The following is a 6426-nucleotide window of genomic DNA, read 5'->3' on the forward strand; positions in this document are numbered from 1 at the left end:
TTACTAACACGCATTGATCATGGCAACTCACACATATAATCATGGCAGTCCATCAACAGCAAAGTCACGTAATTTAACGAAGTCCAAGTATCCGGCCCAATCAGTTGGGCTCATGACAGTGCAAGTCCAATAAGGTGCAAGTGTTCGCGGTCTCGAGTCGAGACTAGTCGGTCTCGGGTTGTACTGGTTTCGAGGTCTCGAGTCGCAACAAGGGCGGTCTTGAGTTGTCACGATCTGGTCGAGACTTCACGGTCTCGAGTCGCAACCGGACTCGTAAACGCTGGTCTCGAGTTGTGCTGTTTGTGTGCGAGTGTTGTGGTCTCGAGTCGAGACTAAGAGTTCTCGACTCGCAACCTTTGTCGAGACAAGCAGATTGTAACAACTTTCCATAATTCAGTCAACAATTATTCCGTGATTTCAGCTAACAAGTTAGGCAGTTTCGAAAACAGATCAAATCAACAATTAATCCATGTTCAAGCATGTTCATAATCATCATCAAGAACAATCAACCAAATCATCATACGAAACATACAATCGGATCCTTAAATCAACCGATTCTAAACTAGCATGCACCCTAGTATATGTGTACATCAATTCTGTAATCATGTTTATCTATCCATTCAAGTTATACAAACCCTAACCAATTTAAACATACATGAGCCGATTTCAAGCACATTAACATTAACAATTTATAACATCACTAACCATAATCACCACATAAAGCATGCATAACACAACATCTGTAAACACACACTAACTAGTTAGAGAAGGAATGATCCGAAACAAAACTTCGAGAGAGATGGGGGTGTTCGGCTGCCTTAGTTCCGAGTCGAGAGAGAGAGAGTATGTTCTAGGGTTTGTGTGTGTTCTCTTGATTGAAGATTGTGAGAAGTAAAAGACCCCAAATGTGTGTGTATGCGTGAATGTATACTCGGTTTAGAGGGGTGGGCCGAGTCCAAGCATAGTGAGCCGAGAGAAATGTGTACGGCCCAAAGGTTCGTGTGGTTGGACTAGTGTTGTGCGACTAAACTTATGATATCACATGTAATCACGTAACACATAACATAACAAATATAATGTTCCATTACGTCAACTAGTCACGTATAATCCAAACAAGTTACATCGAAGCACACAAATAGAGGTTTGAAATACGAGTTGTCACAGTTAGAACTTGAAATTCCCAACGTAAACTTAGACATGTAAAAAGAAAATGAAAATTTTTGAAAACATTTGGGGTGATTAGCGGTTCCAATAGAGTTTTGTGTAAGGCTTGTTAATTAGGACTTGCAAGATTCAAAGTTTTAGCATCCCCCCCCACACTTAAATTACACATTGTCCTCAATGTGTCCCAAAAATAAGTTTTTAGGTTGATTGGATGTGTAAAAAGGTGTTAAAAAGCAAAATTTTATGTTACTGGCACTCTAGACACGGCCCCGTGGTGACCGGGCACGGCCCCGTGTTTAGTTGCCAGTAATCAAAATTTAGTAAAGAGAAACAGAAGCCTGGACACGGGGGCGTGTTCGGTGAACACAGCCCGTGTCCAGTTACCTGAACTGGGCGTTTTCTGCAGATTGTGCAGCACGGGGCCGTGTCGGGCGGACACGGCCTGTGCTGAACTTGCTGTAGTGAAGAATTTTTGTCGGGAAGCTCCGTTTCCGTGCATGGGGTGATGTTTCTCGTTACCCTTGGTATCCTTCACCATCCCGAGTGTGTTTTATTCCTGTAAATTAAAATTAAACTAAAAATTAATCTAAGCTAAGCTAAGGATAGTTCCTCGGAATGCCTCCGTGGTGCGCCACGTTTATAAGGGTCCTTGGCTAGACCCAAAGTCAGGTCACATGTTATCCGAGCAGGATGTTTTGCATCCCATGTTGCACCGTCGGAGAGCATCATCCAAACTCGAATCAATGACCTTCATGTAGTTGACCGGGTCCTCGTCCTCTACTCTCTTCCCTACCCCAAACTTCACTTCCTTATCCCCATACTTCAAAGTAAGTGTTCCGTCATTCATGTCTACCACTGCTTGTGCAGTGGCTAGAAATGGCCTCCCTAGTATGAGGGGGACTTTGGTGTCTTCTTCCATATCTAATATGACAAAGTCGGCCAGGTAGACGAAATTGTCGACTTTGACCAATAGATTTTCAGCGACACCTTGCGGGTATTTGACGGATCTATCGGCAAGTTGTATACTCATCTTGGTAGGGCTTGTTTTTTCCTAGGCCGAGTCGTTTGAACATTGATGCAGGCATGAGGTTAATGCTAGCCCCAAGGTTTGCCAGTGCATTACGAACAGGGGATTCCCCGATCGAGCAAGGAATCGTGAAGCTTCCAGGATCAATCTTCTTTTGTGGGAGTTTGTTGAGTACAAGGGCGGAGCATTCTTCGCCTAAGTTAACTAATTGCAATGATTCGATTTCCCTTTTATGAATGAGGAAGTCCCTCATGAATTTTGAGTATTTAGGCATTTGAGTTAGGACTTCGGTAAATGGAATATTAACATGCAATTGTTTTAGTAAATTTTCGAATTTTGCGAATTGCTCATTGGTCTTTTGGCGAATTAACCTACCGGGGTATGGAACCGGAGGAGCCTTGGTAGGCTCTTGAATTGGAGGAGAAGCCTTTTCTTGTTGGGGTGATGTTGTGCTTCCCTCAGTCGGCGGTGGCGGAGCCTCTTCGGAACCCACGGTACGATTTATTAATGTTATGAGATGGACTTGTGCTTTTGGGTTTGTTTCGGTATTACTAGGTAACGCGCCTTGTGGTCTCTCGGAGAAATTTTGAGCTAATTGATTTATTTGTTTTTCAATGTTTTGTATACTAGCTTGTTGATTTCTGAAATTCGATTCTAATTGTTGAAATCGATCCGAGTTTTTCTTTTCAGTATCGGAGATGAGGCGAGATACAGTATCTTCAAGCCTTTCTCGTCCACCTTGTTGTTGAGAGAAATTTTGTGACTCGTTTCTTGGTTGTTGAAAGTTTGTTCGTTGGTTTAGGTTTTGTTGGTTACTACTATTGCCGGGTTCTCTCCAACCAAGGTTAGGGTGGTTACGCCATCCTTGGTTGTAGGTACCCACCCGTTGGAGGACCCGACGGCCTAGGTCTGTTATCAATATAGTTTACCGACTCTTGTTGATCATCTGTTTCTTTCATACAACTCCAACTTTCATGTGGCTCACCACACCCTTCACAAGCCATAACCGAGGTCGTTTTTGTCATTTCTAACCTTTTGATTTTTGAAGAAAGGGCCTCGATTTGGGCATGTAAAGAAGTGCTTTCATCAACCTTATGGCCGCCCGGGGCAATAGATTTATTGCCTCGGGGAGTGTGCCACTGAAAATTGGTTTGAGCAATTTCCTCAATTTGATTGTATATTTTATGTGGGCGGCGATTACCTAAAAGTCCCCCGGAGCTAGTGTCAAGTGTTTGTCTTGTGTGTGGCAACAACCCATTGTAGAAGGTGGATACTTGTTGCCATACCGCAAGACCGTGATGAGGACACTTTCACAATAGCGCCTTGAACCTTTCCCAAGTTTCATATACGGATTCCCCATCCTCTTGTGAATATGTATTAATTTCAGTCATTAATTTAGTCGTTTTAGCGGGAGGGAAATATTTATATAGAAACTTTTGGGCTAGTTCATCCCAGGTGTTTACCGAGCCAACTGGGAGGGCGTTGAGCCAAGCCTTTGCTCGGTCCTTTAACGAAAATGGAAACATCCGAAGGCGGATGGCGTCGTTTGATGCTCCATTGATCCGGAAGGTATCACATATTTCTAAGAAATTAGTAATATGTAGATGGGGATCTTCGTCCGCAAGCCCATGGAAGGTTGCGGAGTTTTGAAGCATCTGTATCAAATGCGGACGAAGTTCGAAGTTGTTAGCTTCGACATTCAGGGCATTGATAGCGGCGCTGAGATTACCTACGGTGGGTTGTAGGTAATCCATGAGGGTACGTTGGTCCGCCATTGGAAATGGGTCCCTCGAAACTTTCTCTTGGTTTTTAGCTTTAAGTCTTTTTCTGAAAAAGCGTTCGGGTTCTTCTAGAGGTTCTTCTATGTTTCTACTAGAACTGGAGCTCATACACTATGTAGAAAGTTCAGATGTGGTGCCTGGGTTCTAAGTCCTACAATAAAAACAGAAAAGAATGTTGGTCAGTAAGTTCACCACGGCCCCGTGCTCAGTGAACACGGCCCGTGGTCAGAGATACAGTGATTGTTTTCCGGATCCCTGTTACTGGGAAGTTGGACACGGCCTCGTGTTGCACCGACACGGCCCCGTGCTCAACTCTCTGTAACTCGGAAAATAAAAACTGCCAGTGACACTGCTGGGCACGACCCGTATTCGACCAGGCACGACCCGTGCTGAGCTCTGCAGAAGCTGAAAAATTAAGAAAATCCTAAAAAAATAAAAATAGAATAGAAAAAATTGATTAGGCCGCTGATTCCTAACTTTCTTAAAATCCTTGTGTCCCCGGCAACGGTGCCAAAAACTTGATGTGTGCGAAGTGTAATATAATTTAGGTGTATATTTTAAGCCCTTTTTACACTTTTTAGCCAAGTTTTAAATTTAGAAACACGATATTCACTAACACTAAACACACATATGGGCAAGTGCACCCATCATGGACATAGTATAGTGTTGGTAAGATACCGACGTCGTCCAAGGACACAAGAGTTTTTAGTACCGGTTTATCCTCAACGTCTAATCAAATCAAAATATTAGAAAAAAGTTTTTTAAACTAGAAAAATAAAACTAACTAAAATGCTGAAAATAAAATAAAAATAAAAATAGATAGACAAGATGAATCACTTGGATCCGACTTGTGTGTAGTGTAACCTTTGATTATTTTCGCACTTTTGCACTTGTTTAAGAGATTATCTTAGTTATTGTAGTAGGCCCCTCTTTTGAAGGTGACGTTACCCTCAACCCAGTAGTTTGAGTCAGCAAGGATACAATCCTAAAGGGTCGGATTATTGAAAGATAATTAATTAAGTTATTAATGCATAATGTGGTAGGCCCCTCTTTTGAAGGCGACGTTACCCTCAGCTAAGTAGTCTGAGTCAGCAGGGATACAGTCCTAAGTAGTCGGGTTAAAGTTTTAATAGTAGTTTAACTTATGAGGGGATCAAAGAGTTTGGACCCCCGCCATCCAGTTGAAGGAGGTCCTACTAAATTTGACTTAGGTCCTTTGCAGGATCTATACGCTGAACAATGGCAAGACTCTTACCAAACCGTTCCCTAAACCCCCGACCAGGTAGCCAACATACCTCCATATAGACCGCAGAGATATGAATGGTGAAAATCGTTTATTTTATATAGACAGTAAAATAATGCCAAGACACCACGGGCAAACGATAAGGAATAATCACCTTCAACATAAGAAACTAGTAATTAAAGTCATTAATACAAAACCAATTAAAAAGTGCAAAAGATTAAAAATAAAAAGTATTACACTAAACACTTGTCTTCACCAAGTAATGTAAGAGACAGGCAAACATGGCCTTTGATTGTCAAGAACTCTTACGATCAATCTTGGATCCCGAGGCGACTCACACACTCTATGATGGACAATGGATGATAGTGGTGGATGATGGTGTTGTGATGGTGGTGGGTGGTGGGTGAAGTGTGAGAGAGGTGGTGTGCCAAGAGATGAGTTGCAAGAACTCCAAGCACTCCTATTTATAGGCTGAACAGAAGCTAGGACACGGCCCCGTGTCCATTGGACATGGCCCCGTGTCCATCCTCCTCTCTTTCTTCATTAAATGCAGTTTGTCTGCATTAGTTGACCACGCCCCCGTGTCCGCTGAGCACGACCCCGTGTGCAGAAGCATATCTTTACTATCAAGATTTGCCTGGATTCCGCGAATCTTATAGTTGACCACGACCCCGTGTCCGCTGAGCACGGCCCCGTGTGGGTGATGGAAGCTTCTACCACTTTGTCTTTTCTGCTGACACTTGGGCACGCCCCCGTGCTCACTGAGCATGGGGTGTGTTCAGTCTTCTGTCTTCTTGTTTTGCTTAGGAAGATGCTGTCGGGATGTCGGGCATGCTACGTTTGTTCCTTTTCTTGTATTTATGTTAGATTTAGCTGCCTTTTTGCTTCTTTTGTTCATTTGAGCTCATTTAATCCTGAAAATACAAAAGGAAGACAAAAGCACACTTTTTCCAACATTAGTACTAAAAAGGGTTAGTTTTATGCCACAATTGATGTAATTTATATGTTGCATTTTGTGCACATCACAACATGTCAAGCTTCACAGTGTTCAAGTTCGATCTGACATTCAAACCCGCATAATTCAAGCTCAACATACTTGTGTTACACAAGACTTGATGAGTAAAGAGTTACCGTGTCATACTAAGCCTGAGCTTGGACTGAGAGACTTTAGGATATTCTATTTCATGGGCCGTTTGTGGGTCCCAAGTATA

General features: G+C 42.7%; 1 non-coding gene across 1 annotated transcript; it reads left to right on the forward strand.

Annotated features, from left to right (window-relative positions):
* The first annotated feature begins 3481 nt into the window (after positions 1 to 3481).
* Positions 3482 to 3588, forward strand: LOC118489462. Its single transcript, XR_004887483.1, has one exon. It is a non-coding gene; the product is annotated as a small nucleolar RNA R71 (small nucleolar RNA).
* Positions 3589 to 6426: the final 2838 nt, after the last annotated feature.

The sequence above is a fragment of the Helianthus annuus genome, chromosome 17 (assembly GCF_002127325.2).
Source record: "Helianthus annuus cultivar XRQ/B chromosome 17, HanXRQr2.0-SUNRISE, whole genome shotgun sequence".
Classification (NCBI taxonomy): domain Eukaryota; kingdom Viridiplantae; phylum Streptophyta; class Magnoliopsida; order Asterales; family Asteraceae; genus Helianthus; species Helianthus annuus.